Here is a 15,211-nt window from a genome sequence, read left to right as displayed (position 1 = left end):
CACGCTCGGCGTTCGCTGGCACAATCTGAGCTGCGTCGGGCCTGACGCCTGCCTCCTCTTCGGAATCGCTGGCCAACGGATCAAAAATGAAGTGGTTGTCGGGGTTCGAACCGCGGCTTCTTCTTCCTCGTCTGCTTCATCCCGCGATTCCTCATAATCGGTGTCTTCGCCGAAATAAAACTCTTCTTTCCGACTCGGAGCTGTTCGACTTGCCCTCCGCCCGGCTCTCCGTGTTTACGCGCACCACTTGCGTGTCAAGCAGACGACATGCCTACACGACGTCACGGCTTTCCGGACCCACGTGACAACGCATTGTCTGGTTTTTGACGTCATGAAAGAGCCTGGCAAAACCTGGCAACTACGAACCGAAACCGAAACTGCTGGGTACAAATAATACGATTATTAATTATATAATGCGAGTTCATGCTTCTAAGATGGTGTTCCATGCTCACTGAACCGCTACGCATTATTTACAACCCACAGATACAACACAAAAATTTGGTGTCTCTACCCCTTTAAGGGAGCGAATTTCTTCAATGCGTGCTCCTGGCTTCTTACCCTCTTGCGTTATCAAAGGTTTTAAGTCGTCTCTAAGCATATTTTCGTTCACTCTTTGTTTTTGCTTTACATCACACGATTGTTCAATAGGTGTCAATTTCATGGCCTGCTTAAACCTTTCCCACTTCACTCCAGGAAGTTTGTTGTCTTCTATTTGCATTTCGTGCATCGCCGACGCTACAGGTTCCATAATGATATCATCTTGCAGCAGCTTCTCATTAAGTTTCAAGTTTTCCCACACGAATTTGCTTTTCATTTTTCGTTTATTTTCTTTTTGCTACGCGGAAGATAACAAGACAATGGTCACTAAACGCCACTCGTTATACGCGGTACTCGCCGCATAATGGTATCAGTTCGACGGACACGTACGCCCCATCCAAACGCGCGTGACTCGTTCCCTGGTAATGGGTACAACAAACACCAAAACCGCACCCGTGACCATCGCCCACATCTTCGAGATGACAGTGATCAGTTACGTCACTCAAGCAGGCAGTACTCGCATCTCTATTAGGAGTCGAACTGGTCTTGTGGCGTTCCATGCTCACACAGTAGAAATCGCGAAGTAAGACGACCAGACGGTCTGTATCACAACAGTTTCCAACTGCCTCAAAAAGTTTTCGCCTCGCTTCCACGTTAGTGTGCGCATAAATACAGATGACGCGCCACTCCAAACTAGCAAATGTGACGTCGCAGAGAATGCAATGACCGAAAACGAAAGTCTGAACTCTTTCCACAATCACTCTCAGTGACTGGCAGATCAAAAGCATGCACCCTGCCGAAGTACCCACCACATGAGACACGCAAACATAGTATCGCCTACTGAACGGACGAACCATACTGTCGGTCTGGTCTTGACTGTCGATTTTGGTCTCTTGTACTGCTACAATATCCAATTCCTGCTCAGTCACGAGTCGTAACAGCTGATTTTGCCTCCTCCTGGATGAAAACCTCTGACATTAAGCGTGGCTACGGCAAGGTGTCTTTTAAAAGCCGCAATCGCTTAACAAGACCAGGCCACCAGTACGACGCTTACCTTTGTAGCACAACGTCGCGCCGTGTCGTGCCGTCCCGACTTGGAGTAATTCCAGCGAGGAAGCAACGACGATCGTTGCCCGCTGGTGACACGCTGCTTTTTCACCTCGCCGGCATCGAGTTGGCTTTGTAGCGTACGTTGCCTTTGAACCGGGCTCATTGAAGCGACGTCTTCATGGCGCCATTTAGCTTCAGCAGGGCTGAAGCTAAATGGCTCCATTTTGCAGTGGCTCGGTAACCGTGACCGACCTGAGCGGTAACCAGTCGGCTAAGCGTTGATTCAGCAGTCCGTGGCATGTCGTTGCGCGTGAATACAGTGGATTGGGCCTCGATGATGATGATGTCCTAAGGCATGGCACATACCCACGGCGGGAGATTGGCCAGGGCCTCGACCACTGGGTTGGAGGCGGCCTGCTCAGCTTCGTCCATATGCAGCTCACTGTTTTCACCGAGTGTTCCTCGCCCAGGCAGCGCGGGCCTACGACTTCGTGTAGTCAGCCTCTTCGTGGCCGTATGCGTGGCACTGGCTACACTTGCGCACCTTGCAGTCACGCCTAATGAGGCCTGTGTTGCGGCAGCGGAGACATATCGGCGCACGCCCAGGCACGACGAATAACACCGTCCCGTTCCCGATACGCATCTGATGGGGTAGGCGCTCGAGGCTCGCACGTTCTCGTAGAACCAGCCGCACCACTCGAGCAGTCGAGTCAGCGTTTCCAAACCCGCCGGTCTTCCATCTACCGCCCGAGACTTCTTTCACTTCGCCGTATTCAGCGAACGCCCGCCTCAGAGTTCCATTGCTCACGTTGAAGGCACCCCAGTGCACCTTCAGCCGCACGAAGTGGGGCTTAAGGTGGCAGAGGCGGCAGTACAATCTTGTAATCTTTCAAACCGTCCAAAAATGATGTTCCACGGCCAGCGTATGCCGTTATCACAGCTCGCGAAAAGCCAGCCGTCCTGCGTCTTTTCACGACCGTGGCCGGAAGCAGAATGACTAGGCTATCGCCGCAGCCAACGCGCCTCGCGGTGTGCATTGGGGAGCGTCGTCTTCATGAACTTCCCTCTACACCGGCCCGCCGCACTGCCTACTGACCGCCGTCTTCTACGTAGCGCAAATAAGTGCTTTCGCTGCGATTCGAATGTAGTAAACATTCTCTGCAGTTTTTTTTTTAATTCAGCGTCCTTCCATCGAGAGGGGAATGTTTTACGCCGCGGCTAACTTCTCAAGTGCTCCCTGCATTCCAACAGTCTTGTACTCGCACAAATGTTCTTAAAGAATTCTGTCACTCCACTCCCTAGGCCGCGAATCCCAGCGAATTGTGTGCCGTAATGCAGAGAAAGCTCCGCCCGAGAAACTGTCAAGCGCATTCGCAGCTGCCCGGAGTGGCAAACTGCAAGTGTTCCATTTTTACGGTATTTTACCGACTGGTTCGCTATGAAGGTGAAGAGACTCCAATCTACAAGCGCCAGGAATTGTTTCTTTCTAAGTGGTGATGATTATGCGGGAAGCAGTGCAATAATCTTCTAGTTACAAGTCCTTGTCGTCGATCGAGACTAAGTTTTGGTGACGAGAGGAGAATCAAACGGTGTGTTGCCGAAAAACTGTTGAGTGAGTTTGGTCAGCAGTAGCCTATGTTGCAATAAGTCGCTGACGTAACTGAAGTATGGGCTCTTCATAACTGAAGTATGGGCTTTGGGACGTTAAACCCCATAAACCAAACCAAGCCTTCTTTAAGTATTTATCTTTCTTGACAAATCTTATCTCCCCAGGCACTAGCCATTGTCTAGGCTGTATTGGCCTCATCGTCAACAGCACTTAGGGGTGTTCCGACCTTAAGCACCTCTCATTTGCATCTCAATGTGTTTCCTACACGTTCTCGCCCTAAGGGCATACTCGAAATCAGAGTGTATTTTTTCTGTTTATTTTAGTATTCTCTGCTCCAAAGGTAAGTCCAGTGGTCTCCTTTTAGTTGAGCTCCTTTACAATTATTCGTTCCGTTGCCCGAGAGAGAAACATTGGTGGAACAGCACTCCCAGCTGTAGCACTATTTCGCTTGCTGCTGACATCGGCTCATTCTCAAGGCAGGCTCATTTGTCAGTTTTTGTAGCAAGAGCTACACTACGCCAGCTCTTCGAGCCTTCGGCGTGGCACCCCTTGGGCTCCGTGGCGGCGCCGTGGCCTTCAGCCGGTTGGTCACGTGGTGCGGAGAACCGAGCTGCAACAGCTGTGCGCATGCGCCGTGTGGGTCGAGTGGGGGGGAGTGGAGAGGGGGAGAGGTGTCGCAGCTGTATAAGTAGGCGGCTCAGCGAAGCTCTCGCGTCACTCCAGGTTTAACCAGAGCTAACCCGCAGCCAATTTTTACTGCTCTCATATTATGGCTCAGAGGCTGACGCCTTTGGAGACGTGTTCTGCAGTACACTTCAGAATGTGAGAGGAGAACCAGCCAAAAGAAGAGAGACGATAAGAGGAAGGCAGACAGCGACGACTGGGCAAGACTTGACTACTATAACTGGACTAGCTAAATTGGACTGGAGAAGATTGAATTGAATTTTACTAGACTAGAGACTAACCGGCGCGAATATTTATTCCCCTCATACACTCAAAAGACATTAGGGTGAACCGGGTCTTCAGTATTACAAGGGTCCTGTGAAATTCAATGGACTGCGTAGCCTGTCCCAGTCCAAGTTGTTCGTGAACACTTTTTTTTCGCACACTGTGACCAGGCGGCCACGTTCCTTCGAAGCGTCTGTTTAGAAATAATCTTGCAATACATGCTCGTTTCACTACTTAAATTGCCATAAGCTGAACCTACGGTTGAACTCAGCCATTCCATTATGCAAAAACATTACCACGGAAAAGGGTCTGCGGTTACATGTCTGAAATGTTAGCGAGATCTACGCAGTAGTCCATTGACTCCAGCGCCGCCATCGACGCCACACACATATAGGCGCCGCCGCCATGGTGGTTCAGTGGTTATGGCGCTCGGCTGCTGATCCGAAAGACGTGGGTTCGATCCCGGCCGCGCGGTCGAATTTCCATGGAGCCGAAATTCTAGAAGCCCGTGTACTGTGGGATGTCAGTGTACATTAAAGAACCCCAGGTGGTCTAGATTTCCGGAGCCCTTCACAACGGCGTCCGTCATAGCCTCAGTCGCTTTGGGACAATAAACCCTCATAAACCAAACCAAACCATATCGGTGCAAGTGTAGTAGGCTGTCAGAGCGGTATTTAATAAAGCCTCTCAGTAATGGAGACGGACGGCAGCCTTTGCTGCTTGGACGGTAGCCAGTGGCAACAGTCGCATTCAGAACTGAAGCCAACACACAGAAAGGAGGAATGGAGTGGACAATATCGCTTTCATCTTCGGGCGCAAGGCACAAATCGAATTACAAACGCCCTCATTTACGTATGTTAACCCTTCATCGGTTACAAAATTCATAACAGCAAGTGCAACTCAGAAGGCCATTAAAATCTCACCCTCCCTAACTATTTTAGTAAACAGCTAGAAAGAGTGTAGGAAAGTGGCAGTTGGTAGCGATTAAACGGTATAATCAGGTCATTCAAGCTCTACGTGCAGGCCAGCGATGGTTCACGTGCCGTGACCATAGTATTCGCACACCTCTGGGGGCTCGGCTTGCCTGCACTGCAATCGCCATGACAGGAAGCGGGACAGTGAACGAAGCTCGACAGCGACAGGAATCGATAGGAAGAAACGGCCGCACTTGGAGTTATGAAGCGTACTCCACGCAAGCGGTGGTAGTGAGACGAGCAAACGCAGTTCTCTCGCCAGTTATTCAACGCTCTCAGAAAGGACAATAAAGAAGGAAACGGACGTCCCGAATGTTTGGCTCTTACAGCACCTCAATTATTTCGAACGATTCTTTATTATCTCCGTCAGCATTTTTTCAAGAAAACAGCCGACCTGCTATATGCGCCAAAGCTATCAGCGCTAAAGAATTTTTCGGGAGCCACGCTTCGGTCCACCGTAAGCGGCTTTTCGTCAGCGAAGATCCTTAAGTCTGCCAGCGGGCCTATTTGGAACACAAACAAAATATCATAAGCATGCACTGAATTCCTTCGGGTAAAAAATGAGTCGAGGATAATGCAGGGCGATTTATTTGCTCTCTATGGTTTAGAAAAAGCAGCAAGACAATTTTTTTAAGCTGATGTGCAAGCCGTAGCTTCCTTCAGAACATCTTAAAGGTGTATCCTACAGGTTAAAAATAAAAATGTCTAAAATCATAATTTTATGCTGTGTAAAATCATAATTTAGTTTAGTGGTCTGTCTTCGCTGCTGGCGAAAAAATCTTTCATGTGAGTAAAGTTCGAGCAGCGCAGCGCACAAAGAAGACTGACGATATACGTTCTTCTATTTCATTGTCTGTACATAAAAGAAGGCAGCTGGACTTTATGCAAAAAAGGGCTTCGAAAGAAATCAAGAAATGTGGAAATATGAGTCTTTTTATTACCTATCTCGTCAAAGCGAGCTTGGCTTCCCTCAGGGCTTTAATTGCACGTGTCGCTTGGTTTAACACCATCTGTCGGGCTAGTTGGTTGCGATCCATATGTATCAGCAGTGCGAACACCACACAGGAAGAAGAAGGAGTCCTTACCTCTTATTTACCTCTTTACCTTCTTCTCCTTCTTCTGCCTGTGTGGTGTTCGCGCTGCTGATACATATGGATCGCTTGGTTTGACTAGCTTATGTTCTGCTGCATTTTTTCCCGTTTTCTGTAGGTGCATCTCTGAGTACGAGCCCTGTGCATGAAGCCTCTCGCCGTGTTCTTACCCCTGAAGGCCTTTGAAATATAACCGGAAGGCTGGTCATACGACCTTCCTCCGCCCTCCTGTTCACCCTCCCACTCACTTTCTTCATGTTCTTTTTACACGCACGAAGGCGCTTTCGATGCCGAGCTTTAGCCCCCTCACGCAATTCGGTGCCTGCTGCATCAGTGAAATAATGTCTGGGCAGTCTCAATGCTCCCTTACACGATCAGCTTCCCTCCCGTAGCTTTTGCGCTTGTTTTTTCGCGATTACCGAAAAGCGGATTGCATTATCATGTTTCTGTGCGCAGGAACTTTGCATCGCCCAGCAATTTGTAAAGCGCCGGGACGCCCACAGCCTACACACGCAGTCTTCAAGGGCGCTGCCCCAACAGGCACAATAATAGTGACGTCAAACCGAATGCTTTCCGGAGATCTTCGTGCGCCCGGTTGTTGAGCTGCTCTTGAATCAAACACAAGATGTTTTGCAATCTGCTAACCTTTGTATTTTTTGGCGTGGTTCGTTACGTGGAAACTGAAAACGTTTGCGCCGTAACATTAACGCTTAACATTAACACAAAACGCTTTTTGTCCCACCCATTCTCTTTATGCTAATGACGGTTCATATCCTGAAATTCCGGAGAAGGACATTTTTAAACGGGAAATCGTTGATGAGAGCAATTATTTCATATGTTGTAAGAGTTCTCTGTAGCAACGAGTATGACTGCAGAACTTCCCTCGACAGACGCATTTCTTTTGCTATTAAAGATTTTTATAATGTCAAAAACATCCCCTCTTCTGTCCTTGTGCTCTTCTTGCCCAAGTTTGTGCTGCGCAGTTCCTAGCTTAACGGTTCCCCCTTGTTGTTCTGTGTCAATCTTAACTAGTCGATGCGAGGGATTTACGAAATTTCAATGATTTCGCTTCGCATTTAGAAAACGGACCATTATCTTCAGTATTTCAATAACACTAGTTTGCAACTGTTCAATATTGAAATTTGTGTCCAAAAACCTGGACTTCATCAGCACTTTTGTGTCCAACAGTGTCACATTGGAGTGGACTGAAAAAAATACCAACACAAAAAGCAACACAACATAACGCAGATATTTGATATGTGATAACGAAAGAATGCAGCGAGTAAGCTTCCTTGTTCAGTACTAATACACGCCTTTCCACACAGCGGCGGAAATGTTGAGAAAAGACTTTAAATGCGGCGTTCAATGCTCGCTTAGCAATGAAACTGTGCACAAGCAGAACGAACACAAAAACGAAATATATGGAAAGCTGGGCACTTGGTGGCACAGTTGAGAGCCGACTGCTTCTGTTGCGTGAAGAAGCGCGCATGCATAATGCATCGCAGCCACATCTAACCACGCTCTACTTCCCGTTTCGCGCATTGTGAACTCCTCACAGTACAGACGAGGCAGCTCGTTTCCACCGCCAGTCTTTCTCACTGCTTTTTTCAGCAGTCACGTCTAGAATAACAAAAAAATGCCGCTCTAGGTTTAGTGCTTCGCCGTACCGAGGAACACAAAATCAGCAGATGCTTGTTTGTAGTTTGCGGCGCATTATATGCAGATGATAAACTACGGCCTCCAACACAAGAACCATCCAACGTGCTCAGTGCTGAAGCGGAAAAGCGTGGCTTGTTTTCGACGTGACTAGCTGCTTGCCTAGTGCTTACTCTATGAACCAGCGGTAAGAAAGAAGCGCGAAAGTTTATTGCGGACGTTTCTGGTCGATTGTTAATGCCCTCACTTGCGACTACAAGTACTTTGACCCAGATATTGGACTGCGCGGGATAAAAATAAGAACGAATAAGATTCACACATGTTTTATGTTGCGGCGAAGCGCGAGGTAAAAAGGAAAGTATTCAGAAACACCAAAGTTTAACGCAGCCTTTTTAGACGCGTTTGTCTCACGCTTTACTAGCTGCTGTATAATCGACGGAAGTTTACGGGATGGGGTCCTTGGAATGTAATGCTCTCGAATAAATACATGTTCTAGTGAGGTACAGTCGCGACGAAAAAAAAAAATTGGAGGCTTTTCAAGGTTAAGCCCAGTGGAGGAGGAGGAGGAAAACTTTTATGCCTATTTACAGTGAGAGGTCGATGGGGCGAGCCGGAAGGGCCCGCCCCTTACAAACACTAGGAGGGATCCCTAGTCCGGGATCCCTGTAGCTTCCGCAGCGGCCCGGGCTCTAGCTACCAATGCCTGTTGGGCATGGAGTTCGGAGCAGCCGCGCAGGGCAGCTTCCCAGTCCTCTCGAGTGGGGTGGAGGTGGGGTGGGTAGGCAGGATTGGAAGGGCATGCCCACACCATGTGGTAGGTGTCCGAAAACTCCTCCTCACAGTGTGGGCACGCGCCCGAGAAAGAAGAATTGAAGTGCTTAAGTACTGCCGGGCACAGTACAGTATTGGTATAGAGGCGGAGAAGCCAGCGCTCCTCCACCCTGGTGAGGCCTTTACAGGGAGGGGGATAGAGACCATGAAAATTTTGATAAAGAGAGGTGATCTCTTTAAAGGTGATGGCCGGATTGAAATTGAATTCCGGATCAGGCTGCGGATGAGGCGACGCCCGGTGAGTAAGCGCAGTGGATGCGAAGCATAAGCAGCTGCCTCAGTGTGGATTGGGCTAAGTAACGGAGACGTGGTTTTAGGTTAATCGTCGTACTTTATTCTTTGCAGCCCGACAAACACACTCTTATGGTCCGTAAATGCATGACTCTTGGTTTGCACGTCACTTATTTTGTATTGTCTTTGAACATTTCTACACAACACCAAGTCTAAACTGTTTCCCCACTGATTCGTTTTGCATTCCTATTATTAACGTCCTTAGCGTTTGGAGGCATCTTGACCGCATACACGCCCGGCGCAAAGACGCTGGCGCGGTTGCGGGCACAGAAACTGACGCGACGGTGGGCGCGCGCCGCTTCATCCCTGGCGTGACGTCACATATCACGTGATGCAGCGATGGTGGCGCCGCCGCCGCGTCGCGCGCGACGGCGCGAACCGAAGCGTGGAGGCCTCCGCCGGGCTAGCCGGGCGACGGGCGACGTCCGACGGCGCGATATGAGGCCCCATCTGCAGCCGGTGTGACGTCATCACGTGACGTCACATCATGTGATCTTACTTCAAGGTCAATGGTGGCCACCGCGGGGCGTCGCGCGAAGGCCCGAAACCTACGTTAATATGCTTCGCATAAAAAAAAGATTACCACAATGACGTTACCGCACCGACGAACATCGCGCCACTGAGGCTGGCGCAGCGCCGTGCTTCGCGTACAAGCCTGGCAATTTTGTTATCAGTAGGGCCCGGAAATTTAGGCATTTGCGTAAACATGCCTATAAATGCCTAAACGGGGGATTTTTGCACATGCCTGCTTTTTTGTCATTTTTTAGGAAATACTACCTATTTACCCGCATTTTTTTCCTATAAATGCCCAAATCTGGCATTTCGGTCCTCGGTGCCGTTTTTCAATTTTGAGACATCTGTCTATGTATGGCGAAAGGCGCGCGCCGATGCATGCACAAAAGGCGCGGGTCTCGCCGAGCGTTTTTCTCGAATTGTAACTTCAACGCAGTGTAATGAAGTGTTAATCGCGAAGTATAGCAAGAGACGAGTTTGGAAAGACACCTGACATACATTAGTGCAAACTTCTCAAAATTGACCGAAAGGATGACAAAGTTGGAAAGACTGGACACTAAATAGATGATTCATTGAAGATAGTGGCAGAAGTACTAGCAACACTTCGGGGACTGGAAGGAAAGGGTGCTATTAACTCCATGTGATGTCAAAAGAAGCCTTTTAAAGTACAAAGCTATGCATAGCGAAAACCGAAGGAGCTTCAATTTCGAAAACATGAGAATGCGCTTTATTGCTTCAGTTGAGGACTGCCTACGCTCCGTGCTTGAGTTACAAATCTTTTACATATGAATAAAGGGCATTATTCAAAGCGCCTATTTTTGCTTTGTAGCGCCTATTTCAATATTTTTTACAGCCTAGATTCCTGCCTATTTCGGGGTTCTTTAGTGCCTTAATTTCCGGGCCCTAGTTAACAGCATGTTTGTAACCACAGCGCCGAGCGTTGCTATATGCCGGTCCGGTTATACGTCATAGTGGTGATCTTTTTGGTAGCAAGAGCTACATTCGCCGTATTCTCGCCGTTTCGCTGTGGACGGTGGCCTCACCGCGAGCGGAGCCGTTGCCTAGCAACCACCGCAGCTGGCAGCGCCGCTCGCTGCGCCATCTGGAATGACGTCAGAGGAGGAGCCGGTGAAACCACTTTGCAACAACAGAAGAGGAGCCGGCGTTGCATCGCATCTACAGAAGGGGCGGCTTGGTGGGATTCGTCGGCAGATATGGAAAGTAAGTCGGAGAGACTGAAAGGATCCAGGCTTCGTCGTCAGAACGAAACCAAGAGGAGGCAGCGAGCCGACCAGACGGAGGAAGAACGAGCCGCACGCCTCGAGAAGCGTCGTAAGTACGAAGCGGCCAGGCGAGTGGATTCAGATGACGATGGTTCGTCGTCTAGTTCGGCATCTCGTGCCAAGGCCGACGTCAATACTGTGTCGGAGCCATTGAGACGGCTGCTTGCTACTTCACCGACCATCAGGCCGTATTTGTGGCAATTTAGAAACAACAAGATAAAGACTTTCAAAATAAACGCGTTACACTCTAAAAATGAGTAGTATTTAATGTAATTAAGCCTTAACGATAGGTAACAGCAAAACCTAAAGACTGATAAATACTGAAGCTAAACGATAAAGATGTAATCATAGAGATAATGAAGCTAAACATTAAGATTAATCATACTTCTCGCTACGGACATCCAGGCATAACTGACTTAAGCCATTTTTTTTATCCGACTGTACGCATATAGCCCGGAAAGTGGCAGTGACAGAGTCATTTCATTATTTACGTAATGGCTAGAAAGGTACCTTCTTTTGACGACTGTCAAAATCTCCTCATCATAGTTTTCAACAGGCGCTGGCGAGAGAATGGGATCAGGCGGCGATTTTCCGTACAAAACAATAAATGTTCGCTACGTAAGAGCAAATAATCACGGCGTACATCTTTCACGAGCAGTTAAAGACAACGTCTTCCAACGCCCGCCCACTCGAGCGCTATTGAAGTTCTAGACAACGTAATACATATGCTACAGGAGTGACCTGAGAGACCTTCCTGCAGGGCTTACAGGAGCTACCCGTAACCCGTAACGCCTTTGTAACCAACCGTTTGCCGCAGGTTGTTCCGGATGGTGCCATCCGATTCAGCTTATTTTTTTTTTGTGCAGCATAAACTTACCTATAATCGTGGGAACTCGCGACCTCTAATGGGGGCTGCGTATTATGCGCGGTTCGGGTGTCTGCCAAGCTAAGTGAGACTTTTACTGCGTCACATCCTTTCGTCAAAAACCAATTTGCAATTTGATGGCGTTTCGTGTAAAGCCCCGTGGTGGTGGTGGTGGTGGTGGTGAAACTTTATTTCCAGCGGATATAGAGGAGCGACCCGAAGTCGCCCCCCGCTTAAACGACGGCCGCTATCCCTTGGGCAGCGGCGGCGTCTTCAGCCATCTGGAGGAGCTGGAGGAGCTGGAGGAGCCCCGGGTCAGTGCTGAGCAATAATAGATCCTCCCAATGATCAGGGTCGGTAATGAATAGACTAGCGGGTAGGGACCTGCGGGCAGGTCCGGATCATGCGATTTAGATCGGCTTTGTTATCAAAATTTTGCTTTCTCTGAGTAAAGTCCTTCCAAATAGAAGCTAAACAATTGTGGATTTGGATAGGTGTTAGTTTGAAGATTGAGCCAGGCTTCGACCTTTGTTTGGAAAGCGTTTTACATGCGGGGGCGAATCTGAGTCTTGCAAGGCTGTAGTGCTGCAAGATTTCTCTGTAAGAAAACGACCTGTCCTTGCCGGAGTATAAGGCGGGTGGGCAGCACGACTCAGCTCGGCGGGACTGTTCTCGAGCTAGGTTATGAGCTGCCTCATTACCAGCAAGGGAAGCATGAGCAGGCGTCCAGATTAGGCGAATGCGCCGCGTGGCCTGATAATTTTGAAGAATGCGTGCTGCTTGTGGGGAGACTCCCTGGCGCCCTGCAACACGCTGTCACATTCCACTGTCAAAAGCGAAGCTTAAGCGTCCTCCAAATTTTTCGCTTCCTCCTCCCTGCTCTCTGGGCGCGGCTGATGTGTCCACTGATGGAACGAACGCTGCAACCATCCTTACCTCAAAATCCTTTTTGCGTAATACTGGCGGTATAGTAACATTTCACCAGAACAAAACAAGCCTATATTACAAAGCTTGCTGAACTCGCGGCTCTCCGAGGTTTTATTAAACTTCGTTAGCACTTTTATGCGACATTTTTAGCACTGCGTTTTCGCAGCCATAGTGGGTGCTTTGCTTTTAGAAGCATTAAATATACCACCTTAGCAAACCATACGTAGTGCATTAACTACGAAATCTTCCTGTGGCGTACTAGTGGTGAGGCAGCGTCACTCGCAGTGGTGTCTAGGTGACTACAATAAAACAGTTGATCCTTCTATGGTTGATTTATTCGCGCTTCACGTTCCAAACCAACTCAGGCTATGAGAGACGCCGCAGTGAAGGGCTCTGGAAAATTCGACCACCTGGGGTTCTTTAACGTGCACTGACACCGCACAGTACACGGGCCTCTAGAATTTCGCCTTCATCATACTATATGCTCCTGCAATGTTTGGAGCGTAAACACTGCACACGAAATTTGCGATGCTTCACCACCCTCAAGAAACTCAAGCAGGTTGTAGGCGCGATATCGCACCTCATCTGAAGGGTTTCGGGACATCACAGAGGCATGAACCCAGGCAGCACAACAACATTGGCCGAACGTCGCGCAAGTGTTGGCAAAACTTGGCACGAACATCGGTCCTACACTGGCATTTGGGCCGAGCGCTACCACTTCACACATTGGCCTTACTTTCATGCCAGTTTTGGGCCAACGCTCGGCCGATCAAGCGGCCAACGCAGTCCCGATGTTCGTTCTGCAGCATGGACCAGCAAAGGTCTCATACTGGCATCCAACTTTCAAACATTGGTAGCCAACTTTCAAACATTGGTAGCCAGCTTTCGAATAATGGTTTCCAGCTTTCGAATATTGGTATCCAGCTTTCGAATAATGGTTTCCAGCTTTCGAATAATGGCATCCAGCTTTCGAACGCTGGCACATGCAATTAACCCACTCGCCAATGACCGGCACTGTGGATGCATGTACATACATACCATTCTACCTAGGAAATATTCATAAATGAGGTTGCGAAAGAATTCCAGAAAAAAGACCCGTTTATTGCTTTGAGTTACAAGAATCACGCTTCTAGCGCACACAGGATGGTTTGCGCTACCACCAGCCACCGTGGGGAGTAAAGAAAAGGGGCCCAAGAGCATGGTGGCAGAGGCTGTGGGAAAACAATTTATTTTCAAGTTTGGTGCGTGCCGATCAGGTTGGACAAAGCATCTCGGCAAGCTGCTGAGGCACGGCTAAGGCATCCATAAAGCGCTCAACGGAGCTGTCCTCCAGTGAACTGATCAGTCATATCCAAAGTAATCGTTGCACTCCACTTGCAAGGGGACTGCTGGACTGCATTCAAAGAAATTCCTCGTCCAGTTCTTGCACGATGGCCTCACGAAGCGCCAAGCCTGCAAAGAGATGCATGATGTCATGGTAAGTTGAATTATGGCCATCACAGAACAAAAACAAAAATGATTAAATAACACCGAATTCTGTGAAACACAGTCATCGTGAAGACACTAGCAACATATTTTACAGGATAATTTTTAATTTATTCTTAAGAACCAGCACCACATTAGTTGCACAAAGTGGAATTTAATTTACTAAACTTCTCTTATACCAAATGGTTTAATTTAGTTTAATGCGTCGTGTCGCACTCCCAGTAAATATATTCAATGCGAGATAAGCAAATTAATGTGATATTGAAAACAGATTAATGTATTATTTTGTTTTAATATAACTCGTATCTCTAAATTGCGAGGTAATTTTTTATTCCAGTAAACATGCACAGGTTGTAGCGTCTCTTCCACACGGACGTCAAAACAACATTTTTGATTAGTTTTATTTAATGGGGTTAAAAATGCGGCTTGCGATTTATGACGAAATACGCTGAACGCAAGGAACTCAGGGCACCTTTGTTTTACCTTAGTTGCTTCGCATGCATGCTATAGTTGGATTCGAAACTGCAACTTGAAAACCACACAAAAATACTAGTCTTATAGTCCAGAGTAATGCCCTTTTTCATGGCGAGAGAACTTGGGCAAAAGCTTTAACCAGTAATTGCGGATTTTCTATTGAGTCTGCAAGAGTAGAAGGCAAAAAGAAACACTACGGAAGTATTACACATATTCTTACCAACTAGTCTGCAGTGGAAAATTAATTAAGCGGTTCTGATTTCCGTCGTGCATAAGCGGTAAAGGACATATTCCCGAATGCATCCTATCTCAAGTCATATGAGTTCAAACCCGCTGTTAGCCAAAGTAGTGAATCTTTAGTGAGTTCATCTCACCAAAGACGAAAAATTAAATTCTCACCATTCGGCCACAATTCCACTGCGCACGACGTCAAGCAAGCCGTTTCGCAATGAGAGTGGGTACACAGAAGTCTTCCTCGTGCTTTTTGGCTCGCTCTCTTCTCCTGCCTAAAAAATAAAGGCGCATGTAGTCAAAGCAACATTTACTACAAAAACCACTTTAACTTCCAGACGTATATCAAGGTAAAAGAGTTTTAGTACTTACAAAAGATCTTGCAGGCGGTACGAACAGCGTCGGAGCTCTCCTAATATATGAGTGTGGCGTTTCGCGTGCACAGA

At 48.1% G+C, this 15,211-nt stretch overlaps 1 pseudogene; it reads right to left on the bottom strand.

The window, feature by feature from the left end:
• The window catches only part of LOC149366804 (uncharacterized), a 70,680-nt pseudogene that overhangs the window by 43,109 nt on the left and 12,360 nt on the right, over positions 1–15,211 (bottom strand).

This window comes from Amblyomma mixtum, chromosome 1 (assembly GCF_055824585.1).
Source record: "Amblyomma mixtum isolate Tamu chromosome 1, ASM5582458v1, whole genome shotgun sequence".
Lineage (NCBI taxonomy): Eukaryota > Metazoa > Arthropoda > Arachnida > Ixodida > Ixodidae > Amblyomma > Amblyomma mixtum.
The sequence above is the reverse complement of the archived record's forward strand: the minus strand, read 5'-3'. Positions and strand labels throughout refer to the sequence as shown.